This window comes from Apodemus sylvaticus, chromosome 6 (genome assembly GCF_947179515.1).
Source record: "Apodemus sylvaticus chromosome 6, mApoSyl1.1, whole genome shotgun sequence".
Taxonomy (NCBI): Eukaryota; Metazoa; Chordata; class Mammalia; order Rodentia; family Muridae; genus Apodemus; species Apodemus sylvaticus.
This window is the reverse complement of record NC_067477.1, coordinates 114,257,458-114,284,987: the sequence shown is the minus strand read 5'-3', so window position 1 is coordinate 114,284,987 and position 27,530 is coordinate 114,257,458. Positions and strand designations below refer to the sequence as shown.

The window sequence follows — 27,530 nt, the reverse complement described above, 5'->3', positions numbered from 1 at the left end:
AAAAGTTAAGGATAAAAAAAAAAAAAAAACCACTGGTTTATTTGGTGGCAGCTCTTGGTCAAGTTCACTGGTCACAAGAAAGTGACAAATGGGACCAGGAGCTGGGCATGGTGGCACACGCCTGTAATCCCAGCACTTGGGAGGCAGGGGCAGGCAGATTTCTGAGTTCGAAGCTAGCCTGGTCTACAGAGTGAGTTCCAGGACAGCCAGGGCTACACAGAGGAACCCTGTCTCAAAAAACAAAAAAACAACAACAACAAAAAAAAATGGGACCAGGGAAATCACCATGCAGACAGGGAAAGAGAGAGGAGAGAGAAAGAGAGAGAGAGAGAGAGAGAGAGAGAGAGAGAGAGAGAGAGAGAGAGAGAGAGAGAGAGATTATATAGGGAAGTGGGAAGTGCCTCTGGGGGAGAGGAGGCCCAGTCCCTGGGTTGGAAAGTTCAGGGGAGGGGGTGGGATATGTCAGACATGCATTGTAACAGGTAGAGACTACTGTGGGATGCTGGGGGACCCTGGATATATTAAATAGTCACCTCAGATGCTTGTCCAGGGTCTGAAGCCCAACAGGAATGCCATTCTGCTTGGTCTGTGCCCCTTGACCCAGAGGTGACATTCCAAACTGCTGCATCTCTTGTACCCAGAGTGTGAGTTAAGCTTTGTGCTTACTACCCCTCCTCTGGGAGTCTCCCCGAAAGAAAGTCTGTGTCCAGACCCTTCGGTCCCCACCCTCTGGTGGGGGTGTCCTCTAGGGTGCCAGTACCTTCTTAGTCCCGCCCTATCTCTGTCTGTCCCATCTATGACCTCAAAGCTGGACTGGACAGCCCCGTAACTTGGCAAGCGCACGATCACTGAGCCACACCCTCAGCCCCACAGTGTTTATTATTGCTTTTGTTCCTGGCTCCGTGGGTTGTGGGTTGGGTAGGGAGGGAACTTGGATGCTGAGGTCCTCTGCAGACCCTGAGTGCACATGCCTGTGTCTCTCTTAGGTGCTGGGGTAGTGGGGCACCACCACTTGCTCCTCTCTGCTCTGTCTTCTGCCCCTCCTACTCTCCAGATGCCATCTTTGCCCAGTTGCTTGGGGTAGTCTGAGATCAAATGCAGACACAGATCTCATCTCCCAGCGAGGAGCAGCTCCTGAGATGGCTCTCTGGCCTTCAGAGCCTGCATCACGCTCTCCTGTTTGAGTGATATGCTTCTGACAGACGCACAAGGCAGAGCTTCCAAGATTTGATTATGGAAGTCTCTCTTCTTTGCTGAACCCTACCTCTCCCTCTTACCTGCTTCCTCAAGTAGGTCAAGCCAGCCGCCATTGTGAACCTTCTATGGAGAGACCAACATGGCAAGGAAGCACACCAAGGGTGGCCCACTGGCCAAGAGCCACTTCTTAGTCTCTCCGCCCGGTAAGCTGGGAGATACTTAGGTTTGCCCATCCCCAGCATGTAAAGGGACTTGAAAGGGCTCCTTCCCCACTAATTCTTGAAATGGTGGCAGCCAGCAGGACACCTTGATTATAGTCTGAGGGAGACCTTGAGCCAGACCCCACGGAGCCACTCACAGATTTCTGACACAGTGAAACTGTGAGGGAAAAAAATGTGAACAGGTGGTGATAGTGCACACACTTGGGAGGCAGAGGCAGGCAGATCGCTGTGGTCTACAGGGCAAGCTCCAGAACAGCCAGGGCCACACAGAGAGAAATCATGTCTTCAAAAAAAAAGAAAAGGTAGGAGCTGGAGAGATGGCTCAGCGGTTAAGAGCACTGACTGCTCTTCCAAAGGTCCTGAGTTCAAATCCCAGCAACCACACGGTGGCTCACAACCATCCTTAATGTTATCTGATGCCCTCTTCTGGGGTGTCTAAAGACAGCTACAGTATACTTACATATAAGAAAGAAAAAAGAAAGAAAAGGAAAGAAGAGAAGAGAAGAGAAGAAGAGAAGAGAAGAGAAGAGAAGAGAAGAGAAGAGAAGAGAAGAGAAGAGAAGAGAAGAGAAGAGAAGAGAAGAGAAAAGAAAAGGCAAAAGTGCGAGGCCATGGGATCAGGCCAGCGTGCTGGCAGTGCTACACAACATGCACATAGATACGGCCATCTCTTCGGCCTTGATAATGGTGAGGCCTCTAGTCCTTGGTCTTCATTCACCCAGCTCCATAGGTGGGAGAATTTAAGTATACATAGAGGAATAAATAAATTTAGGCTTTGATCTCAGATCTCAAAATTCTCAGATCTCTGACAGGGTTGAAGAGTAGTTAAGGTCTCATAATCAAACTTAAGTTGTTTAGCATTGAGGAAGATGATGAAGATTTGAAAGGATGGTTTTCACATGGTAATGCAAGTTAAAATCAGAACATAATTCAGGTATAGAACTGTGGACTCTTTAAGTTTGGATAGATGTTAGAGTAATATACATATACTGACAAAATTGATAGACTAAATGTTGTTAGTGTATATCATTCATTATAGTTTGCATAACTCTTATAACTATGTTCAATGTATATCTGAAAGAAAAGGCCTTTTAATGGACGAAAAGGGGAAATGTAGATTTGGTTTAACACTTGTATTATGTTAATTGAGTTCCCAAAATTACACGAAAATCTTGTGTGTAAGATGCTGAGGGTCCCTGCCCCAGTTGGTTCTGAGTGGTAAATAAAGTCGGTAGCAAATGACTGAGCAGGGAGACAGAGGCAGGACTTTAGGATTCGCAGGCAAGGGGGCCAGGAGAAGAGGCAGAATCACCATGGGGCTGGGGGAGAAGATGCAGACTCAGGAGCTGCAGAAGACAGAGCATCAATCACATAAGAGCTGGGGAAGAGCCCTCCCTCCCCCGACTGGGTCTAAGGTAGCAACGATGGAATATGGGCTTCAGTAAGTAACAACTCAGGAGTATTGGAGGAGATGGAAATTAGGGAGTGGCCCAGCTATTGAACTGATAAAGGCATATTAACTATAAGACAGTGTGTGTGTGTGTGTGTCTGTGTGTCCGTGTGTGTCTGTCTGTATGTGTGTGTGTGTCTGTGTATGTGTGTCCGTGTGTGTGTGTCTGTTTGTGTGTCTGTGTGTGTCTGTGAGTCCATGTGTGTGTGTGTGTGCCTGTGTGTCTGTGTGTGTGTCTGTATGTGTCCGTGTGTGTCTGTATGTGTGTGTCTGTGTATGTGTGTCCGTGTGCATGTGTGTGTCTGTGTGTCTTTGTCTGTGTGTGTGTCTATGTGTGTGTCTGTGAGTCCGTGTGTGTGTGTGTGTGTGTGTGTGTGTGTGTGTGTATTTGTGTGTGTGCCTGTGTGTCTGTATGTGTGTGTCTTTTTTCAGTACTCCAGAACACTGGGGTGGGTAGCAAGGAGCTCAAGCTGCCAACGCCTCCAGGGCGATTTGAGTGGCATTAATTGCCTGCTATGACATCACTCCTCTCTCTTGCCTCCTGAGCCTCTTTTCTCTGTTGCCAGCCATGTCTTCTTTCCCCCAAGCTGTGGTCTCTCCATTGTTTCTGGTCTCCATGGGTTCCCAAGCATCACCCACTCATGGCTGTGGATGTTCGCCAAGAAGATTCCTTTCTCACCATCGCACGTAGCTCTGCTTCTCTGGCTGTTACTCTAGCAGCTCACATCAGTCATCTGGCCGCCATCGTCATCTGGCCACCGGCTTTCCATCAGTAGTAGAGTACGTCCTGGTAATGGGTCCACAGACTCAGGCAGTTCCCAGGCCACCTTTCAGTTCCCAAGCAGTCTAGTCCCAGCTCTCACGACATCGTACACCAACTGGTCCCAAGACTCCATATTTCCCACGGAAACTCTCTGGTCTGTTTTCACGTCTCCAGCCCTGTCTGACACTACTCAATGGACCAGGTTATGAATACTGGTTCCATATGCTCAGCCTCAAAGTCCTCTCCAGAGTCTGTGCTTCTCTGACCTCAGATTTCTACCCTGAGGAACTGTCAACAGTGAACAGTTAAAAGCTGACGACATTGTAGGTCTTCTCCAACAGGTGACCGTTTGAGGTGGTGCATCTGCCCATGCACAGTTACTTGGCAGCAGGAAGCGAAGGGCTATTGGCATACCACAGTCCAATGAACATGTAGAGAATTTTTGCAAACAGAAAAAAAAACAATCTTACAAACTTATATACTGCCCAACTCTGGAGACCAGCACAGCCGCACTAAAATGACAAATTCAGGAAATACGGAACCCCCAGGAGGCTGACCAGGTTAAGAGTGGCAGACATGGGGATGTTCATTTCAACATCATGTTCTTGGTTGAGTTACACACTAGATGGTCTGAGGCGTCACCACTGAGTGGCCCTAGACTGTGAGGGATAGGATCTATGTTTATCTTTGGGGGGGGGGGTTCAGGGTTTCTCTGTGTAGCCTTGGTTGCTTAGCTGTCCTAGAACTCGCTCTTTGGACCAGATTGGCCTGGACCTCAGGGATCCACCTGCCTCTGCCTCCTGTGTGCCCCACCATTGCCCACCTGTATAGCATTTATTTTATTTTACAATGGCATGTAAATCTATAACTATCTCAAGACAAAAAAAAATGTTAGGGCTATTTATAGTAGTGGTGGGTGCAGTTTAGGCAGGAGCCAGGACTACATAGTAAGACCTTCTCTGTTTCTGTTTCTTTTTTCTTTCTTTCTTCCTTCCTTTTTTTTTTTAAAGATTTATTTATTTATTTATTATATGTAAGTACACTGTAGCTGTCTTCAGATACACCAGAAGAGGGTGTCAGATCTCATTGTGGGTGGTTGTGAGCCACCATGTGGTTGCTGGGATTTGAACTCAAGACCTCTTCTTACCCGCTGAGCCATCTCTCCAGCCCCCTTCCTTCCTTCCTTCCTTCCTTCCTTCCTTCTTCCTTCCTTCTTTCCTTCCTTCCTTTCTCTGTCTCTCTCTCCCTCTCTCTCCCTCCCTCCTTCCCTCCCTCTCTTTCTTTTCTTTCTTTCTTTCTTTCTTTCTTTCTTTCTTTCTTTCTTTCTTTCTTTCTTGTTTTTTGTTTGTTTGTTTTTTGAGACAGGGTTTTTCTGTATAGCCCTGGCTGTCCTGGAACTCACTCTGTAGACCAGGCTGGACTCAAACTCAGAAATCTGCCTGTCTCTGCCTCCCAGGGTGCTGGGATTAAAGGCGTGGGCTACCACTGCCTGGCGTAAGACCTTCTCTATAAAACAATGATAAAGTCCTTGTCTATCAAAATAATAAATAAATAATAAAAAGGAGACAGATTCATATTGACTTCCAGGACAGCCAGGGCTATGTAGTCAAAGCTCTCAAATAAACCAACAAGCAAACATAAAGGCCTGGGCTGCACAGAGTTCAACTTACAACTTAGGGGCACATCACTCATAAAACAGTGTGGGAAAGGAGAAAGGGAGCCAGTGTGGCTGCTGCCTGTAGTCCCAGCTCTTGGGAGGCTGAGACAGGAAAATCATAGGTCAAGGCTACCCCAGCACCCCAGCTTACATGCATTCTGTTTCAAAATAAAAAAACATAGAATAAAAATGAATGTGAATGAGGAAAACCAACACTGCTCCTGTCTCACTGGACTGTTAGCATCTAAAAGCATAGAGGAACTCAGTGTTCCTCCTTTCATCACAAGAGGAAGGCGGCGCTCCCACAAGCACCTTGAGGGAGGACTGCTTGTCTTGCTCCCCTGACCCAGCTGGTCAGCCCACGTGGGATGAGGTTGAGTCCTGTGAGTTACAGGGCCTTCCTTCTACCCTCAGAGGAGCTGTGGGAAGGAACAGGGAACTCAAAACCAGGAAGGGAAGAATGGGCCTAAGGAAGGTCTCCAAGACTGGGTGTCCAAGCCTCGGGACAGTGACCACAGAAAGGAAGTCAAGGAGCCTGACCTCTGTCCTGCAGCCATGTCCTGCTCGGCCTTCTCCTTGATGTTCCCTGCACCACAAGCCTATAGTATATGTGAGTGCTGTATGTATGTTGTGTGTATATTGTAGTGTGTGTATGCATGTGTGTGTATGCATGTGTGTGCATGTGTGTGCATGTGTGTCTGTATGTGTGTGTATGTATGTGTGTATGCATGTATGTATGTGTGTGTATGTGTGTGTGTGCATGTGTGTATGTGTGTGTATGTATATGTGTGTGTGTGTGTGTGTGTGTGTGTGTGTGTGTGTGTAGGTCATTTCTGCTCTAGTTGAAGTTTAAGCATACAGTCCAAAACCATCTTCCCAGGCCCTCTGGTAGATTACTCAACATAGACACAAAGGTGTAGGGGTCACTGTCAGGGCCTGGGGTGTGCTTCCATGGTAGAGGCTTGCCTAGCCTACTTAAGACCTGAGTTCATCCTTAATGCCAGGAAAAGATGTTTTGTTGTTTTACACCAAAGTCAAAGGAACAACAGCCAGGCAGGGGGCACGGAACAGTTGCTAGTTCATAACTGTAATTTTGCTTCTGTTATGAATCATAAGGTAAATATCTGATATGCAGGATATCTCATATTTGACCCCCAAAAGAGGTTGTGACCCACAGGTTGAGAACTACAGACATCCCTAGTTAGTGACTGATTGTTCTTGGTTTCTGAATGTCAACAGACCCTGAGCATATTAGAAGTCTAGCTTTTTTGTAATGTGAGAAATGCAAAATAAAATGGGCACCTACTTCAGGGAGAAAATGCCCCCCAGTCTGTTAGCATATTAAATCCAGGAACCTTGAATCTTATATGTTCCTGGTGGGAAGGCAAAATGATGTAACTTCTTGCAATTTTGAAGACTTTCACTTCGGAGCAATCTTTAGCTTCTAAAGGAATTTTCAGTTTGGTACAAAGCCCTCTCTTGGCTCAGAACCATTGTGAATAAGAGGTCAGCCCCTGAGATTTTAAAGTGTATTACTTACAGATTGTACATTCTCTTTCTTTCTTTCTTTCTTTCTTTCTTTCTTTCTTTCTTTCTTTCTTTCTTTTTTTCTTTCTTTCTTTTCTTTTCTTTTCTTTTCTTTCTTTCCTTTTTTTCGAGAGAGGGTTTCTCTGTGTAGCCCTGGCTGTCCTGGAACTCATTCTGTAGACCAGGCTGGCCTCAAACTCAGAACTCCTCCTGTCTCTGCCTCCCAAGTGCTGGGATTAAAGGCATGAGCCACCACCACCCAGCTGATCATACATTTTCTTTCGTAGGTCTAATACAACCATCAAAATTAGGAAAGTAATATTGACTAATTACTACCACCCCATTCAGATTGTTCTAACAGTGTTTGTTTGTTTATATTTTTATGCTGAAACAGGATTATATTTTTATGTTGAAATAGGATTTATGTAGCCCTGGCTGTACTGGAACTCATGTAGAACAGGTTGGCCTTGAACACACAGAGATCTTGAATGCTGAGATTAAAGGTGTGCACCACCACACCCAGCTATTATTACTTACTTACTTACTTACTTACTTACTTTATTTATTTATTTATTTATTTATTATATGCCTGAGAGTGGGTACATACATACCACAGTGACAGAGGACCACAGTGACAGAGGGGGAGAAAACAACTTCAGGAGAGTTGGTTTTCTCTTTCCACCGTGGGTTCTGGGAATCAACCTCAGGCCATCAAACTTGTATGACAAGTGGTTTTTACCTGCTAAGCCATCTTTCACGCCCTTATTTAGAGACAGGGCCCCATTCTGTACCCTGACTCCAGCTTCAGGCTCCGCAGCCTTGGGGTTACAGGTGTAAGGACTGTTCTGGGACGCAAAGATCTAAAACAAGCCTCACGCTTTTGTAGAATTAATTTGTTCTGCTTTCTTTCTTTTTCTTCTTCTTCTTTTCTTTTTCAAGACAGGGTTTCTCTGGGTAGACCTGGATTTCAACCTATAGACCAGGCTGGCCTCAAAGTCTCAGAGCTTCTCCTGCCTCTGCCTCCTGAGTGCTGAGATTAGTGACCGGCCTTTCTCCTTTGTATTGCTGGTAATCAAAACAAAGGCTTCCTGCTTGCTGCGCAAACACTCTACCAGCAAGCTACACTCTCAGTCAGCCCTTCAGTCCTTCTTTGACTTCCATGATCTTGACTTTCTCGAAAACTTCAAGGTAGTTGGTTAATTTGTAGGATAACCCTCATTTGGGGGTTTGTCTGATGTCTTCCAAAGGTCTGATTCAGGGCCAGGGATGGTAGCACATCAGTACTTTTGGGGTAGAGGCAGCAGGATCAGAAATTTAAGGCTAGCCTCAGCTATGTCAAAAATTCAAGGGTACAGCCTGGGCTACAAGAAGCAATGTTTTGTCCTCTCTATAGTTTGTTAGGTACAGAGCCATTGGGTTGGAATGGTTCTGCTCAGGTGACACTAGAAAGAAAACAAAAGTGTACCCCAGACTTTGAGGCTCTGGGTTAGTCACTAAAAGACCCGGAGGTTTGTACCCTGGAGACATTAGGAGCTTTTGGGAAGTTCTCCTGGAATCCAGAGCCTGGAGTGTTCAAACCCAAGAGGAGTTTGCCTTTGAAAGCCGGGTGGAGCTTGCTTACAGGAGGATCTGGCGGTTTGTGCTTATAATCCTCTTACTGAGGAGGTAGAGGCAGGATACTTGCCTCAGCTACAGAGTGGCCCTGTTTCAAATCCCATCCCAAACAAAACAAACAAAACTGTAAGGCGTAAAGATGACCAAGTAGTGGGAAGGAAGGAGGGTCGAGGGCAAGTTCCCACCCTGGAGCTGGATTTGAACTTTGGATCCACCTGTCCCCAAGTCCCTATCCTTGAGCTTCCTGGGTCCTATGTTTAATTCGCTAGGTTGGAATCTCTCGGACAGCACAGCGACCGCCCCCCCCCTCCCCCCCCCCCCCGGGAAGGCAATGGAAGCATCACCATTTGGTGCAGGTGAGGAGCCAACACCCACAGTGGTTGAAGACGCTCTTTTCTTGGCTGGTGTGACTTAAGGATAGCTGGAATGGCGAGTCGCTGGGGTTGGGGTGGTGTGGGGTGACTTCACCAAGCAGGGAGGCTAGTGGGTGCAGTGTGGAGGGGCGGTGAGCAGGGAGGCTTAGGGCTTTTGAGGAGCTGACAGCAAGGACAGACACAGGGTTGGCAGTGTGGGTGTGCTGGGGTAGCCCTACCACTGCCCTCTCAGAATCAGCAGATGAGAGCTGTTTTCAGCTAAGGTCCCCGTGTAGACAATGTCAGGGGATCATGTTGCCAGTGAGAGGATCCAAAAGTCCCCATGGCTGGGCTGGAGAGATGGCTCAGTGGTTAAGACCACAGAGGTCCTCAGTTCAATTCCCAGCAACCACATGGTGGCTCACAATTATCTGTAAGGGGATCTGATGCCCTCTTCTGGTGTGACTGAAGACAGCTACTGTGCACATGTATAAATACAATAAGCAAATCTTAAAAAAAGTAAAAAGTCCACATGGTGACTTCTGCAGCTAATAATTTCAGACAGACAGACAGACAGGGTTTCAGTTAGCTCAGGCTGGTCTCAAACTTGTGGGGGCGTTGAGCTTATGATCCTCCTGCTCCTACCTATTACATGGTAGAATTACAGGTGTGTGCCGCACCAGCTTCTGGCTCTGGTACATGCTAGGTAAGCACTCTTCTGACCGCATTACACGTTCAGCCTAACATGTCTGGGTTTTGCGTTTGGTCTCCAGACTTTGTAGTTGAATGGAGCTGTATGTCTGGTTTTATCTTCAAGGGACGTGCCCATCGACAGTGACATCCCCTGGTGCTTCCCCTTAGATGGTGGCTCCTTCTGTAGGTCAAGGCGCTGGATATTCCATGGGAACAGCAAACCCACAAAGGGTTCATGACACTTACAATGACTTTACACTGTTTTATTGGAGTCAAATATGCATTAACACAAATGTCACTGTTTTAAGTTGTATTAGTGCATACCCCACCAACCCATCTCTAGAAAGCTTTCTCTTTCAGGGTGATGTTGGAGCAGTGAAGCAGTTTGCCGTGCTCCCCATCCAGACCCAGGTAGCTAAGATTCTATTCTGTGTTCACAGTTTTGAGTACTCTAGGCACCTCGTGTAGACAGAACCGTGCGACCTTTGTGTCTGTGACTGGCTTACTGTACTTGGTGCGATGCCCTCAAGGTTCATCCCTGTTGCAGCTCGCACAAGAACTTCCCTTTCAAGCGTCCATACTACACCACTGAATATACGATAGGACATTTTGGTTATCATCTGTTGGGAGTGGACATTCAGGTTGGCCCCATTTTGTGGCAACTGAAAATAGTTAGAAACATTGTTGCATAAACACTACAGGCCCCGCTTCTTACCCTGTTTGTTTGAGACAGGGTCTGTCTACATAGCTCCAGCTACCCTAAACCTCACCATGTAGACCAGGCTGGCTTGCCAGTCATCCTCCCGCCTCTGCGTCCTGAGAACTGGGATTATAGATGTGTGCCTCCACACCTGGCTTGCTTCCTGTCCTTTTAGATGCACACCCAACGGTGAGATTTCAGGGTCACATGGTGGTACTGCAGTTAGCTTTTGGAGGAATCACCAAACCACCCTAGAACTTGATGGTACTGAGGTATGGGGGTGCATGGTACCATCGGGACAACCTTTTCTATTGGAATGAATGCTGCATTTTCAGCCCAAAATGTCTAGGACCAAAGTAGGGGGTGAGAAGCCTGTACTCATTGCTTTCCTTTGTGTGACAAAAACGGCCGAAATGGGGAAAGATGTCCTTTGGCTCATAGTTTCTGAGGATTTAGTCCAGGCACCTGGGGCCAACTGTGAGGCGGAACACTAGGGTGGCAGATGGTGGGGGTGGTGGCTGGAAGAGCAGCCAGGAAGCAGGGCAGGGACAGAGAGGGGCAAGGGATATCCCCCAAGGGAATGTATTCAGTGACTGAGGGCCCCAAGCCAGGCCCCACTTCCTGCAGCTTCCAGAACTTCTCAAAACAGCACCACCACTCTGGGTGTGGTGACACACACCTTTGGTCCCAGCACTGGGAGGCAGAGACAGATGGATCTCTCTGGGTGTGAGACAGTTTCAGGACAGCTAAGGCTACATAATAGAGACTCTGTCTCAAAAATAACCAAACAATAATAACAAAACTAAAACCAAAACCTACAAAACAACAAAACCCCACCACCTGCAGAGGGCTAGCCCTTTAAAGGGCCAGCCCGTTAATGAGCAAGCCTGTCTAGAGGGACACTTCAAACTATGACAGAGCCTAAAGGCTAAGCCCATCTCAGCAGAACCCAGCACACTCTGAAGAGGGTCATGCAGCACTGACGTGCTCCTCCTCAGGACCAAAGACTCCGTGTTGGTGTCTAGAGCCAAGAGTGGACCTGCAAACGCGACACACTGGCCGAAACTCCGCTAACATAGTTACTGTGGGGCTCAGTACACTAGCAACAGACATCTCACGCCTCCGAGGAGGCTCCCAGCGACAGCACCGTCAGTCCTGAAGACAGACTTACATTTGGCTCTCTGGGTCAGTTTTGGCTTCTTCTCACTTTAATATGCTGATCTGAGTCAAAGGAACCTGGACTTAACCCTTGCTCTGCCACTTCCCACTCAGGGTTAAGCCTTGCCGGCTTTAAAAGCTTATGCGCATAAGCATGTTTCTCTTGCACCCGTGTCTGTGTACCACGTGATATGCCCTGCCATATCCTCTGGATCTGAAGTTAATAAGCAGTGGTGAACCGGCATGTGGGTGCCGAGAACTGAACCCCGATCCTCTGGAATAGCGGCCAGTGCTTTGGACTCTTGAGCCTCTCTCCAGTCTAATGGTGGGCTTTTTGTTTGTGGTGTTGAAGACTGAACACAAGACTTAGAGATTACCAAGCAAACACTCTCCCACCAAGCTCCACCCCCAGTCCAAGCATGGGCTTCTTTGCTGGAAAGCAGGGACAGTACAAGTCACTTGACAAGATAAAAGTGTGTCTGGTGGCGGGTGGCTGCTCTTAAAAGAGGTAGTGCCATAAAACTCTTTAAGTTGAGGCCTTTCTCTAAAATGGTCTTGTCCTTAGTCAAGCTGGGAGCATCATTTGGAGGGCTGTGGATTTGGACACAGGAAGCCTGCAGTTCATACAGTCATTCAAGCAACGTTTATGAGGACGTAGCATGTGTGGGTGCTAAGCTGTACCGAAGGCAAACGGTGTCCTTGTCCTCACAGGGCATGACAAGTCTTAAAACCAGCCAGGTGAATGGATATGGGTGGCGGAAATCAACGCCAGTAGCGAGGGTCAGGGGGAGCTATGAGGTGGGTGACATTAGGAAAGGTCAGGACAGTTGCTTTGGGGTGGGGAAGACTGAGGGGTAACGGTGCGGTGCCCTGCAATGTGAAGGATGGCTCTGTATTTCAACGAATTAGGCAACTGTCCCTGTGTCTCTCAAGGGGGTGATGTGTGCTAGGTAGGGTGTGTTGTATGGGGACCTGCTTCAGCATTGAGGGTCTGCAAATAACTGTGACGTGGGTGTGCGAGATGCAACTGGGGACACTGGGGCACTGAAGGGCTGGATGGATGGTGCTGTCCAGTGGCAGGAGGGAGGAGCCTGACAAGGAGGCTGGGAGTCAGGGGATCCAGCGCCAGGCTCCAGTGATGGTAGCCGGAGAGGTGAGCACTACAGACCTGGAGCCCTGAGAGCACCCCCACCCTGAGGGAGCCAGGTCTAGTGCAGGTCTGCGGAGAATCTTACAGCTGGAGGAGGCAAGCCTTCAATGTCATTTAGTTCAGCCTCCCACCTCTTCAGATCTTTCCGGAGCCCACCTGAGGACATCCAACTCTTTTTGGACCTCAAGGTACAGGAAGCTTAGTACCTTCTAGGGAGCCCACTCCATAACGGTGATGGAGCCCCTAGGATGGCCTCGAGGCGCCAGGCGCTCCGACCTTGGCCGTGTGCAGCCGTCTGGCCACCGCGGCACCTGGCTGAGGGTGGCGACGCGGCTGGGCAGGCGCTGCTGTCCCCAGCCCCAGTGCTGAGACGCGCAGAGCGCAGTGGGCTCTGGTGGAGGTCGGGAGAACTGCAGGGCGAAGGCCGCCGGGGGCTCCGCGGGCGGCAGGGGGAGGCACTTGACACCGGCCCGGGAGAGGAGGGGCAGCTGTCCCTGCCACCAGTGCTGGATGCGGGCACCCAGCGCAGAAGCCGCGCCAGGTAGAGGGGCGCCGCAAGGTGGGGAGGTTGCGGCCGGGGGACCACCCGTGGGGCACGGGGCGGCCGGGAGCGCGGCTCCGGCGGGGTGCCCGGCCCGGAGCGCTGCAGCCCGGGCGCGGCGGGGTCCCGAACCCGCTCCTCCGGCCGGGGGCGCTAGGACCGCCCGCGGCTCGGGTCGCTCCCGCCGCGGCGCCCCGGGGGCCCCCGGTGTTGCCTCCCGGGCGGCTCTGCAGCGCCCGTGCCGGAGCCAGCGCGGCCACGGGGGGCGAGCGGCGGGCGGAGGCCTGGGCGGCGGGCGGCCGGAGGGAGGGAAGGAGGAAGGCGGAGAGAAGGGGCGGGCGGGGGGGACCCGGCGGAGGAGGCGGAGAGAGGGAGCGCGACAGCGACGGAGGGAGGGAGCGCGGCAGGCAGCGGGCGGGCCGGGAGGCGGCGCGGGCGGCGGCGCGAGCAGAGGACGAGCCGGGACGCGGCGCCGCGGCAGCAGGGCGAGCCGGGCCGCCCGACCCGCCGGGCCACACGGTAACCAGCACGGCCTGCGGCCCCGGAGCTGGGAGGGCGGGCGGGCGGGAGGGCGCAGCAAGGCGGTGGGGAGCGCGGCTCGGACCCCGCAACTCGGCGCGCGGGGCTGCGAGCGCGGACGGCCCGGGCCGAAGGTTTGTTTATGTCCCCGCAGCTCGCCCGCCGCTCCTCTCCTGCGCGCCTCCTCCGCCGCGGACGCCCCTCGGCGCCCCCGCCCGGCCCGGGCTCAAGTTCAAGTCCGTACAATGCCGCGGGGGGCCTCGGCCGGCCTGCGCGCCGCCCGACGCGCGCTGCGGCAGGGCCCCGCCGCCTCCGCCTTCCGGGCTCTGCCCCCGCCTGGGGGCCCGGGCCCGGCCTGCGGCAGTGCGCTGCGGGGTGCGGACCCGAGCCGGAATCGGGCGGCGGGAGGGGGAGGGGGAAGGGGCGCGGGCGGCCGGGGAGCGCCGTGGCCACGGCAGAAAATGGCAGCCTGGCACGACCCGGGCCCCGCGCCCCGCCCCGCCCCTCCCCCGGGCCTGGAGGCTCGGCGCGGCGGGGGGACCCTGGAGGCCCCCGGCAGGGCCCAGGGGCGGCCGGGGCCCGCGCCGGGGAGCGCGGCGTCACGATCTTCCCGCGGCCACCTGTGGCTTGGGGGTGCGGGGCGCCGGCGGGCCTGGGAGGGGCGCGCGCGTGGGGAGCGTGCCCGCTCGGGGGGCGCACGCTCCCGCGGAGGCCAGGCGGAACGGCGTGGGGGGGCGTCGCGCCCGGCTCCTCCCTGCCCCCGCTGCGGGCCGTGGGAGCGGGGCGGCGGTGGCGGCGGCGCCGCAGTGTGGGGGCGGGGCGGGAGTGGGCGAGGATCCCCGGGCCCCGGCCGCGGCGGACTGGAAGGTGCGGGGGCGGGAGCAGCAAGGCTGGAGATGACTCCGGGGGGGATGCCGGGGTCGCCCCCTGCAGCAGACTCCCCCTTCACACACTCACACGCACCCCCGCCGGGCCGGTGTAGACGTGTCCTTGAAAGCTTCGCATCTGCACAGTGAAGGACGAGGCCTCGCCGAGGCTGCGGATCGGGGGTCTCAGCCCCCATGTTGCCCGCACCTCGGGAGACCCCCGAGCCTCTGATCGGCGCCGGCCGCGGTCCGTGTCCCGCCCTCACCCGAGCTCCCCACTCCACGCCGTCATGCCCTCCCTCGTTGGCGCGGACTGAGCTGGCGTGCGTCCAGGGCCCGCCCCCGGCCTCCCCCATCCCCTCTTCGCGGGGCCCGCAGCCCTATGGCTGCCAAACTTCATTTTGCTTTCCTGGAGCCTGCCTTCTTGGGGGCACCCTCTCCCTTCGCTCCCCACTCAGTTGCTCTCCCCCTGTCTCTGCAACCCCTCCTTTCCTCTTTTCCTGCAAGGCCAGCCGAGTAGGTGTGGGCACCCCTGGGTGGGAGTAGGTTTCTACTGGGTCTCAGAGCTCCCTTCCCGGGCTCCCAAGGGGAGCCTTCTGTGGCTGCACCTTGACCTAAGATGGCGTCTTGCACCCAGCTGGGCAGTTCTGGCCTGCGTAGGGCTGGAGAGGAAGGGCGGGCTAGGGACTGCACAACTGCCCCCTCTCAAACTAGAGGGACAGGAGCCTTGGGGAGGAGTATCTTCGGCCGAGTGACCCAGCTTGCCCCTCACTGCTGTGCCCAGAGACTGCCACCAGCATCCCCGGGGACAGTTCAGTCTTCATGTTTCACTGTGAGCTGCCAGCGGCTGAACCTCCTCCTGGGCAGGCTGCGCAGGGATTCTGGGATCAGGTGCTGCTCCACTGTGCCTCCTCCCTCAGGCAGATGTGACAGCTGCAACCTGGGGAGCTGTTCTTGCGTTGCTGGGGTGTTAGGAATGGCCTGTGGGATTTGGGAAGCCCAGCAGCCTGGCGGACCCTCTTTGGCCTGTCCTCTGTGCTGGCAGGGGCCATTTGCAGGTAGTTAGAGCAGTCACTTGCCTTTGGACAATTGGGTTGTGGATGTCCCTGTGGGCTTTGGTGGCAAGCTGCCTTGTCCCCTCTGCCTCTGGGGTCCATTAAAGCCGTAGTGGAGCTGTTGACAGGTAATTCTGTCGAAGTGTGTGTGTCTATGTGTGTGAGAGAGAGAGACAGACAGACAGACCAGGTAGGGGCCCCAGGGCCAACTTGTGGCCCCCTTCTCTAGGCCCTGCTGCCTCTCGGAGCCCTCCTCCTCTTGGTGCTTTATCTTTGTGCCCCTCCCCCATCAAATCTACAGCTCCTGATTCCTGGGCTCATGATGGCCCAAACTTCCTTGTTACTTGACCCAGGCTCTCTAGTGTTCGCCGGGAGCCTAACCTGAGGAAAGGTGTATCCCCGCTTTAGACTCCAGGAATGAGAATCGCCACATGCAAGGTCTGCCTTCCACAGTGGAGGAGCCTGAGAGAGGCCTCCAATGGCCATCTGTCAGGAGTCTGCAGGCAGGATTCTTCTGTGGGGTGGGGGGTTAAGTGCAGCTTGCAGGCCCACTCCAACTTTGAAATTCTATGGCTCTGATTTTCCTGATGGAATTTCAGACCCAGAATGGTGGTCTGTTTTCCCTCCACGGTCGTGGTAATGGAGAAGGTAGGGGCTGCCAGGGGGTGGGCTTTGGCAGGGAGGGGAGGGATGATGTGTTGGTGTGTCGGGTCTGACTGCAGAGGAGGTAACATACAGCCTCTCCGCTTGGTGCTCGCCTGAAGGGGCGTGTGTGGAAATGTGTGTGGGGTAACTTGCAAGGGTCATCTCCAGGCCAATCTGTTGTAAGTCCCTCAGTCCCTAAGGGTAGTTGACCGTCCTGTCTGTGCCTTGTCCACCATTCTTCTTTCCCACAAGCTAGCAGGAGACAAGGTGAGCTGGAGGATTCTTGCCCACCCTCTCTGGGTGGGGGGAACTGCAGGTGATCAGCCTTCTGGGGAGTCCTGGGTGTTCTGTTCACTCAGTGGGCTCCCGTGAGGAGGGTGGCTTGATCAGGCTCCCGGCTCTCCCAGGACGTGACTCTCTCTTAGCCCTTCAGTTGGTTAGTCCAGTGGTTATTGCCTGGTTATAGGCCTCCGGTGGCCACTACTTGTTTATAGAGCACCTGGAGAGTTCAGCTTCCCCTCAGACCCTTCTTTCCCAGATTCCCTCGAGATTTCCATTTCAGGGGGCCAGATAGAAAAGGGAGTCTTGTCACACACAGCCTTGCCTTTCAGATGGTGGGCCCTCTTCTAAGATGTCTCCAGGAGCGCTCCCTTAGGAAGGGCGTCGGGAGCTCCTGGAGCACTATGAGCTGGGTTGGGGCTCTGTGGGGGTGGTTTGGCTCTGCCCCCTGAGCACTCACTGCCGCCCCCAGTTGCTGGCCTAGGGCCCCCTTCACCACCTCCTCCCCTCCCGCCAAGGAGCAGGTCTGGCTGGGAGAAGTCAGCGCTGCACTGTGGTCCTTGGGGGACTTGGCCGTGACTCCATTTTAGAAGCTCAGCTTTCTCAGCAGGGCTGCGTTTCTGCAGGGACTCTGCTGCTCCCCACCAGGGCTTTATAGAAAATTCAAGGTGCCTGGTTCCTTCCCATTCTCCTCCTGTCCCCTCCCGCCCTTGAGATAGGGTCTTGCTGTGTAGTCAAGCCTGGCCTTCGACTCAGTTTTTAGCCTTCGCCTCCCAAGTGCTGGCGTTATAAGGGAGTTTGTGTAAACTTTAAAGGCTTATTGGGGTCATTTGTCTTTTTTTTTTTTTTCTTTTTGAAATCACACTTACCCAGTCTCAAACCTTCTTCAGCCTTCGTCAGCCTCTCTTGTATCTGGGGTGAGGCGCATCTGGCTTCGTTTGTCTTGTTGATTATGTTTTTCCCTAAGAAATGAACCAAGTGAGTTGCATTAGTACAGGTCTTTTGCTGAGATCCGTGTGGTGTCCGAGCTGCCTCCCTTTGGCTAATTGTGTGGGCGACATGGGGTCCATGCTGTGTGTCTGCATATTTGCGCAGACATGTATGGACACACAGCTTGCTTTATGTGAGTCAGGTCCTCGAGTTGTAAGCAAGGGTCTCTGAGTTAGGGGGGAGGCAGTTCTCGACTAAGCCTAGCTGTGGGACTCAGCTGCTGGTGCCAGGATCTGTGGAAGAGCCAGTCACCATCTTAGCCCTGCTCTCTGCATTTGGGGTGCCTGAGGGGGTGCGTTTTGAAAAGCCCCACCCACTTTCCTGTCTCTTTCATAAAGCCTTGGTTTTATGAGGACGGTGCTGACAATGCTTGGAAATCTTGGCAGTGTGCTTCCGTTCTCACAAATAGCTTTGTCAACAGGTTGAGGTTGTTCGAGCACCTTCAGTCCCGAGCTGCTTCCAGCTTTGTATTTTCACTCTGCCTTGCATTCCATAGAATTTTCCTTCATGTTTGCTTCCGCTTGTCTGAGATTTTATTTGCTGGGCATTTCCTGTGAGCAGGGCCCAGTGCCCGAGTTGAGGAGTACCCAACTAATTAATAATGCAGGGCGCTGGAGAGGGAGGTCACTGCTAGCTGAGAGAGTCAGGGCAGGCTTCCAGGAGGAAGGGTCAACCCCGAGAGCCTCAAAGCCCAGGAGTAGGGTAGGGGAAGAGCATCATCTAGGGCAGCTGCAGTGTGAGGAAGCCAGCTCATGGTGGACGGCTGGGGAGGTGGGGGGGCTGGGAGGTGCTGGGGTCTTGGGTAGGGCTCCCCAGTAGTTTGGAGAGAGGGTCCCTGCACTTAGTGACTCCTGTGTGTGCCCAAGAAAGGACTAAGCCTCCCTGCAGGGGGGTGGAGGGAAAGCAGGCTAGGCCAGCTGAGCCCAAGTGGTGCAGGATCCTGATTCTTCACAGTCTGTAGTCTGGGGCTTAAGAGCTCAGACTTGGGGCAGGGAAGCTGGGTTGGTTGTGTGGCCCCAGGGGGTCTTGGCAGCTGGGGGAAGGCCTACTGGAGGTCCTCGGCTGCTACCGCAAACAGCCGTGTGGATGGCAAGCTGAAGAGTCCCTGTTGTTCCGGTCTCAGGTCTCTATGTCCCCTGTTGTCCACGCTCCCAGGCAGAGACCCTCCCGCATCCAGGACAGGATTAGAAGGAAAAGAGATATAATCACAGCATCTTGCTGCAAAAGCTTTGCCCTCCCTGACCCTCCTTTCCCTGTCCCAGGGAGAGGCCTAGATGGCTAGTCTACACCAACAGGTGACAGGTGTGGGTGCTGCTCCACAGGAAGGGGAGGCACAGGGCCCTCCAAGCCTGACCTAGGGCTTTCCTGCTGAATCCTGTTATGGAGGGATTACTTTTCCACAGTGACTGTTGCTCTGCCCTGCAACTGTCCTGTGGACCCCTCTGACTCCTAAGGCTTCTTGACCTTATTCAGATACAGGACCAGTTTCCCATTTTCTCTTTGCTGTGGTCGTTCCTATTGATCCTGTTTCAAATATCAAGGTCATTTTAAATTCTGAGCATGTTAACTGTCCTGTCTCGGTACGCAGTTGGGATGGACAGGTGGCCATCTTATAGCCAGTTACTGGACAGAGGTCGGGGTCTCCTGCTCCTAACAAAGTGGGATGGTTTTTGTTTGTTTGTTTGTTTGTTTGTTTTGGAGTTTTGAGGCAATGTCTCACTTTAGCCAAGGCTAGCCCTATATTCACGGCACTCTGCCCTTAGCCTGCTGGGATTCCAACATGAACTTCCGTACGTGGTCCTGGCCTCTTCTTCCCCTGGAGGTGGACACTGGAGCAGAAGACACTTCCATTCTGAGAAATAACATGAGAAACTTGGGCTGGTGACTGTGGGACTGAGGGGGTCACACTTGTGGGCTGAACTATTGGCTGGCAATGGGCTCCTTCATTGAGATTGTCCAAGTGGCCATGACACTGAAGCATGCCTTCTCTGTCTCCAAAAAGACTCCAGGAAGTGCCCAACAGTGTAACCTGCCCAGGCCAGGCACAGGCATCCTCACACCTCAGGTGGCAGAAGCTGTGGAGAGGAGGCCTCCTGATGGAATGGGCCTGTGTGGCTAACAGAGTCCAGTGAGGGGATCTATTCTGATTGGTCGAATGTCCTTGAGGTGCTGTTGGCTCACCCCAAATTTCGATGTAGTTAATGTAATCTCTCACCTATTACAGACCAGACTGGCCTTGAATTCTCTGCTTTTCTGCTTTTCAAGTGCTGGAGGTATAACTCAGTCTTAAAACTGTTTAAAATCTTATTATCTTTGGCATGTGTGTATGTTAAACACATGTATGACAAGTATGTGGAATTTAAAAGGACACCTGTGGGAGTCTTACACCATATGGGACAAATTTTTTTTCTTTTTTTCTTTTTTTTTTTTTTTTTTTTTTTTTGGTTTTTTGGATTTGGTTCCCCCTCCCGAGGCAGGGTTTCTCTGTATAGCCCTGGCTGTCCTGGAACTCACTCTGTAGACCAGGCTGGTCTCAAACTCAGAAATCCGCCTGCTTCTGCCTCCCAGAGTGCTGGGATTACAGGTGTGCACCACCACCGCCTGGCCATGTGGGACAAATTTAATTTAAAAAAAAAAAAGTCAGGTGGTGGTGCACACCTTTTATCCAAGGTTTCAGGAGGCAGTGGTAACTGGATCTCTGAATTTTGAGACCAGCCTGGTTTATAGAACAGCAAGGGCTACACAGAAGCCTTGTCTTGGGGAAAAAGGAAGAAAGGGAGGGAGACAGACAGACAGACAGGCGAGTCTTGTGAGTTCGAGGCCAGTCTAGTCCACACAGTGAGTTCCAGGAACGTCAGGACTACATAAGTGACAGTCTGTCTCAAAGAAAAAAATTACATTTATAGGTTAATGAATGCATATGAAAGATTTCCCTCTAGGGACATACCAACCTGTCATCAAGAATAGAACCTTTTTTAATGTGTTTTGTATTCTCTGAAAAACATGACTTTGTTTGTTTGTAGTTACAACAACAAAAAATTAAAAAGACGTCCCTTAAAAGGGGGTGATATAGAGCCATATTCTATCTAGGAACTCTCGTAGTAGAGGGAGAATCTGCAGTATGGAGGTCTTCATCCTCAGTAGCTGGGACCAGGGAATCCAGGCCTCAGAGCATAGCTGCCTGTGAGGGAAAATAACCAACAGAAACCAGGCGTGGAGCTCAAGACTATGACCACAGCACTCATGAGGCTGAAGCAGGAAAACTGCTGAGAGTCTAAGGGCCAGCCTGGACTACAGAGTGAGACACTATCTCAAAACAGCTGGACTTTGTGGTACACACATTTGGGAGGTAGAGGCACGAGGATCATGAGTTCAAGGGCTTCCTCTGTCTACATAGTGAATGTGAGGGCAGCCTGGGCTACTTCTGTTGAAGGAAGGTCTCTAAAAGGAGACCTCAGGTGTGGAGCAGTTGCAGTGCAGGGTTAATAGGAGTCCTAACGTAGGTGGGGCACGGTGATTGGGACAAGCACTGGCAACAGATACTGCGTGAGGTTTTGGGAGCAATCTGCAGACACAGAAAAAAATCAAACCTTTGCGAAGCCTGTGGATAAAAATCCGGAAATGCAGCAAGACAGCCAGAGAGCGATAGCTTAGTGGATGCACACAAGCCTGGAGAGCAGAGCTCAGTCAGCCACACACACACACACACACACATATACATCCTAGTACTTGGAAAACAAGCGTGAGGCTCTCTGTGAGTTTGAGGCCCACTTGGTCTACATAGACTGTTTCAAATAAAACAAAATTCCAAATAAATAAATGATAAGATATTAATAAGTAGAAAGAAATTAGCTTAAATTTCTAGGTGACTTAGTCTATATGCAGGAAGAGGCCTGGGTCCGGAGAAGGGCAGAGAGCAGGGGATCTTGCTTGTACTCAGTTCCCAGGGACAGTGAACAAAGCTGGGACCAGGGTGGGGGAGAACTCTTTGAAAATGCCCCTGAAAGGCATCGTTGCAGTGGCTAGTCACCCAAATTGTCCCCTGGGTGTTAAAGGCATAGCTAAAGATCCAGCCAGGGGTGGAGGGCAGGTCTCTCAGCCCACATCTCTGTAGAGCACCTGGAGAGGCCACACTCAAGGATGATCGTGTTGTCAGAAGGCCCTGCCACATACAGGAGCATCTGTAGAACTTGCCTCCTATGAGGGATCCAGGAGCTCCTGAGGAGGTGGGAAGCAGCAGGCTGGGTGACAGCAGAGGGCGGGGACGTAAGCAAAGGGACATAAGCATCCCTTTCCTGGTCACCCTGCTGCCCTGGGAAGCCCATGGCCAGTTGTGTGGCCACAGTCCCGGGCTCACCTTACCTCCCTCAGTTCTCTCCCTGCCATGTCCGTGGGCCCCTCTTGGATCTGGCTGCCCTGCTGCAGATAGAACTAGAAGGGCTAAGACTGGGAGAAGAAACAAACCCAGCATGGAAGGAAGCCCAGGGCTTGTCCCTGTGCTGACCAGACCGTAGTTCCGTGCTGGTGTGTGACAAAGGGTCAGGCAGCCCCTATGGGGTTGGCACCTTCAGCTGCTGAGACTCATTTGCAGCCTGGTCCTGAGCAGCTTTGAGCTGCAGGCTTTCTCTGTAAACCGAATGAGGACAGAGTCCTCATCTTACAGCCACACATAGGTACCCAGGAAGAAAGCCCCCTTTTTATAAAGTGAGGTTCATTATACAGTGGTCCATGAATAAGGGAACCTTCATGAAGGCCTTTAGCTGTGAGAGCCTACAAAGCACCTATTTTCATCACCCCTAAGATGAAGGGAAGAGGGTCATTTATATAACGATTTATAAATTGGGGGGGGGGGGGCAGGCACATGTGTGGGGACCAGGACAACCTGTGGGATATCTGTTCTCTCTGCCCACCATACATGGGTCCTGGACACCAAACTCAAGTTAGGTTTGGTTCGACAGCAGAAATCTTCATTTCCTGAGCTACCTCCATGGTCTCTTGGTTACTCCCAATGCAAAGCCAGGCATTGGCTATAGAGACTCTTGCCCCGGCGCCCAGTCTCTTATGGGCTGTGGTCCTGCTGGCCCTACTGGCTTTGTCCATAGTCTAGAGCGTGGGAGGGTCTAGACCATAACAAGCTTGGGCGAGTGGCACTGCAATGGCTTCTGATGGTTTTATTGCCATAAACAGTGTGATCGTTGTTGCCTTCTCCTCACAGAGGCCTGTGGTTCTTGGTCTGGCTGGTAGGAGCCCGAGGGCCCTGCCTGGTACTGGAGGCTCATCTTAAAAGCCCAGTAGGGCTGGGCAGGGCCTCTGCATTTTCTCCGGTCAACACCCTCCCAACAGCTTGGCATCTTAAACTCAGGCCCCGTTGTGGTAGGTCGAGCAGCCTTTCAGCTTTCTCCGGAGGCCCTTGCTCTGTTCTTCACTTCCGAAAGGCCTCCTGGGTGCCACGTGCTGGTTATAAAGATGAAACCCAAGGACCCTGCAGCTTCGGGGAGAGATGGGTGATGAATTGCCAGCTGTGGTCAGCTTGAAAAAAACAGGAAGGGGGCGCGTGTCCTTACTGGGACTGCATAAGGGAAGCCCCGTCACAAGCAGGGAACGTCCTGAAGGGATTTCTGACGGATGTGACACCTAAGCTGAGTGGAAGGGCATGGAGCAGTTAGCTAGATGGTCAAGGGCATATTCGGCCCGAAGAGGCTAGAGGGCAGGGCCTGGCCAGGCTGCGGAAGCTGTGATGCTATCCACAGATGAGGGTGAGAGTTACACTTGGAGTCCTCCGCCCCCCGGTGACATCCAAGGAAGGTCATTCTAGCCAGTGTAGAAATGTAAGGGTCAGTGGGGTGGACGAGGAGGGTCTGCACCAAGGGCAGAGCTCCAAAGGGAGGCAGTGGTGACTTCCTGCTTTCTGCATGCCCAGGAGAGTCCATGAGGGCTCTGGGGTGCTGCTTCCTGGGAGACATTGGCGCTGGGCCCATGCCAGGCTTGCAGAAGGAGGCGAGAGCCTGCGTCAGAAGGCCTGAAGGGGGCGTCCGTGGGATGGGTGAGGAAGGGCCATTGCTTTCCTCAGTGCTAGGCAGCCCTGATGTGTGAGGGAGGGAGTGACTTCACCAGGCTGGTGTCACAGGCGGCAGGCAGTGTTCCTGGTGTTTGGGGATTTGAACTGGGGAGTCTGCTTTTTGGTGATTCCCTCAAAAGATGAGCTTTCAGGCCTAACCCTCCGCTCCCTCTGGGTAAGTAGTACTGTCCCCTGCTGAGAAGGTCCCTGGACTTGAGTAAAGCTGCCCCTCTCCCCTCTCCCTCGGGCTGGGTTTGCCAAAGGAGGAGGGGGCGATCTGGGATCAACCTTTTTGGTAAGGGAATAGAAAAGATACAAGAACCGTTGGAGAGAAAGGAGGCTTTAGTGTTCTGTGAATCAAGAGACTGCTCCCCAGGCTTTCTGGGATAAGGACGGGAGCCACCTTGGGATTGCTGAACTCAGGCGGAGGCAGTGCAGCAGCCAGAGCCATCAGACTTGGTGCTGGGGAGACGGGCTTTGACCTTGGCTCTGCTGCCTCCTTGGCTGGTGTCCTTGAGGGGATCACCCGGCCTCTGCCCACCTCGACATTGCCATCTGCAGAGTGGATGTCATCTCAGAGGCTTTTAACGGATGTTTGTTTGTTTGCCGGGTCCACGTTTCTTGCGCGAAGCCTGGCTGTTTTCTTTCACTCTTCTGAAAGACTCCTTAGGCTTCGCAGGTGTTTGAGGATTTAAATCCAACCATGTGTGTTCTCGGTTTGGCACAGAGCAGGCGAGTCTGCAGATGCCTGCTTCCCGTCCTGTGAGCTGAACAGCTGAATGGCGTCTCCTGGCCTTTGTAGCTATGATGGTCTCTGTCAGGGCCCAGCGACTTCCTTGTGCTCAGTTCTTTGCCACCAGCCTGGGTCACCCCAGTACACTTGAGAGGCTACTGAGGGTGAGAGCTGAGAGGATCAGAGAGGGAGAGTAGATGTGCCGGTCACGGAGCCACATGTGAGCTTGGGGGGGGGGGGGTGGAGTCTGGACCTGGATGGGCTGTCTTTGCAGAGCCAGCCCTCTGGAGCCAGTGGGGCCAGGTTCCCATGGGGCCATTAGCTGTGTTGTGACCCTGTGCCCCCCCCCCTTGCTATGCCTGTTGGTAGACATTTGAAGATCCTCTGTGTCTTAAAGTCTTTAGCCGAAGATGACTTCTCATCAGGGGTGTGTATGCGGATGATGTTACTCAGGCTGTCCCTGGGCAGCAGTGTAGCTGGGTGTGGCTTGCTGTGAATCTGCCGCAGAACCTTGCAAGGGCCTTGAGCCTGGACTGGCCCTGGGGAAACTGGGTCTCTATGAACTCAGGGTGTGGAGGTGTAATCACATGAAACATACAGCATAATTAATCCTGTGTGCTCTTAATGATATGCATAATTGTTCTGCATGGTAATTAGGTGTAAATGGTAAGCAGTTCACATAAATGTTTTTGTAATTGGTATTAATTTTGCAGAAGCAAACCAAGTTTATGCGGTTTTTGTTGTTGTTGTTTTTTCCTTCTTGCTCTGTTACTTTTCTGGTGCAGGCAGTTCCCGGCTTTTGGAGGGTTCTATTGCAAATGTTTGTTTCTAGGGCAATGTTTTGTATTTTCTTGCAGAACAATGTTGTGAATGGTTATGAGCTTCCCAAGCTGGTTTCCAAATGCCTCTTTGGCCCACACAGTAGGTGAAATGTGCAAACTCCCATCTGTGTGGAGGTGACGGCAGGTCCCCTGCTCCAGGTGTCCCCCAGGGTCTGTAGCTTCTGGAGGGCAAGTACTCGTGGGTCACCATGTGAGCTTTCCTGTGTGTGTGTGTGTGTGTGTGTGTGTGTGTGTGTTCCTGTGTCTGTTTCTCATCTGTGACTGTTTGTATGACTCTGTGCATCCATCTGTGTCTGTGTGCATGTGTCTGTGTTTGTCTTTTGTGTTTGTGTCACAATCTCTATGTCTATATGCCTCAGTATGTGTATCTGTGCTAATAGGTATGTGTTTGTGTGTCTGTTTGTGAATCTACGTGTATACATTATGTCTCTGTGTGACCCTGTGTACGCTTGTGTTGCTCTTGGCTTCTCTCTCTCTCTCTCTCTCTCTCTCTCTCTCTCTCTCTCTCTCTCTGTGTGTGTGTGTGTGTGTGTCTGAACTTTTGTGTGTGCTTGGTCTCCATGTGCATTTGTTGGTGTGCACACATCTGGGTCTGCGTGTCTTACAGAGATTTTTTTTGTTTGTTTTTTGGATTTTGTTTTTTCGAGACAGGGTTTCTCTGTGTAGCCCTGGCTGTCCTGGAACTCACTCTGTAGACCAGGCTGGCCTTGAACTCAGAAATCCGCCTGCCTCTGCCTCCCAGAGTGCTGGGATTACAGGCATGCGCCACCACCGCCCGTCGTTTACAGAGATTTCTAAGACTGTCCTAGAGGAAAAGCTGGGACCCTGAGTCAGGCTGCAGCAGATACACAGGAGTGTGAGCTAGTTTACCACACAGTCTAGGTGACCTGGCCTTTCATCCTGAGTCACGGAATAATTTTTAAAACAAACATCTGCTGAGCATATACCATGTGCCAGGCACACAGACAGGAACTAAACATCCACCTCCTATTCTCGTATCTGAGGCAGACTGTAAGATTCTCATTCACCTCACTTCACAGATTAGGAAACTTAACCCCACACTTCTAAATCCAACTCTTTCCACCATATCTTGGTTTGGGTAATTTCGGAGAGTATGGAGACAGACCAGGACCCGTGGAGAGTTCTAAGAACTGCTCGCTCCTGTCTTGCTATCTGAGGAAGAGTTGGGCTCGGCCCATATCTCCTGGTCCTGAAGACTCTAGGGACTTCCCAATTCTGGCCTAGGAGTGGTCAGCTCCATAGTTATTGGCATGCTCTGTGGAGAAAGAGGGTGACCTTGAACCTGAGGGAAGCATAGTGGTGGGCACTGTGGTAAAGAGGTTACAGGTAAACCAGCTTCTGACGGGGTGGGAGGCCAGACTCTTCCTGGGATCCTTATAATCTCCTCACCTGGGCATCTGTGGGCAGGGGCCCTGTGATCCACGGCAGGTGTCAGTTTGGGCCTGCAGACGGTGGGCTAGAGCCCCAGCCCCATGGCTTTCCATGCCTTGGGGCTCTGCCAAGTGACCCCCAGAATGAGAATTAGGGGCGTGGGTTGCTCTAGACAACTGCAGCACTGTGCTGGGGATGTTACAGCTGCAGGGGAGTGACTTTGCATGGTCCTCTCTGCCTCAAGGGTCACTTAGAACAGGACAGAGGCCAGACTCCCCCCCCCCCCCCATGGGATGTGCTGCCTGGATGGGAAAGAACAAGACACAAACCTTGACCTTACGTGTTTGGGCAACTAGACACATCTATATCCATGTGAGGTGTTGCATGACCACCCACAGACACTGTCAGAGCCCCTGGGTGTGTAGGTGGTCAGAGAGGGATAAAGGAAGGAGATGCGTCAGCCTGGAGGATGGCTCTCAAGAGGCTTAGGAGGGCGCCCCTTTCAGAGGAAAATGGTGTGAACAGACTGTGGAAACAAGGGGTCAGCTGGGAGAGCTGAGGTCAGAGCCAGCTGTCAGTGTAAGATCAGATCAGTGTGTGAGAACCATTGGCACCTCACAGTTGGGGGAAGTCAGCTTTATCAAGATAAATTTGCATTCTGTACAATTCAACCTTGTAAGTGGACTGTGTGGTTGTCTTTAATGCCCTCCAGGACTGCATCCATCACCAGAGTCAGTTGTAAACGTCTCATGGACATCAGGTTTTGGTTGAGGGACTCATGTGTGGACATTCTGCTGACAGGGTGGGCTGGAAGAAGAGACCAAGCAGGCCTACCCGATGCTGTGTGGTCGCCAAAGTTATTGTCCAGTGACACAAGGTCCTGGAGTGAACTGGAGGGTAAGAGACTGGAGGATTGATTGGGTCATGGGACTAAGGGGAGATAGCCATTTCTATACACAGAAAGAAGAAGCTAGGGAACAGAGCCAACTCTAGGGGCCCGGTTCCCTGGGGCAGAATTATTTATTTATTCATCTATCTATCTATTTATTTATTTATTGTATATAAGTACACCGTAGCTGTCTTCAGACACACCAGAAGAGGGCATCAGGTCTCATTACAGATGGTTG

General features: G+C 52.3%; 1 protein-coding gene across 3 annotated transcripts in view; it reads left to right on the top strand.

Moving 5' to 3' along the window:
- Window positions 1-12,912: 12,912 nt before the first annotated feature.
- The window catches only part of Dnmt3a (DNA methyltransferase 3 alpha), a 105,459-nt gene continuing 90,841 nt past the window's right edge, over window positions 12,913-27,530 (top strand). Inside the window, exon 1 of one of the 3 annotated variants that reach the window (XM_052186193.1) lies at window positions 12,913-13,024. The gene's annotated coding sequence lies outside the window, so the exon portion shown is untranslated. Of the gene's footprint in view, window positions 13,025-13,410; window positions 13,544-25,646; window positions 27,301-27,530 lie in introns of those variants that run through there. The other 2 variants (XM_052186192.1, XM_052186195.1) reach the window with 2 other exon arrangements.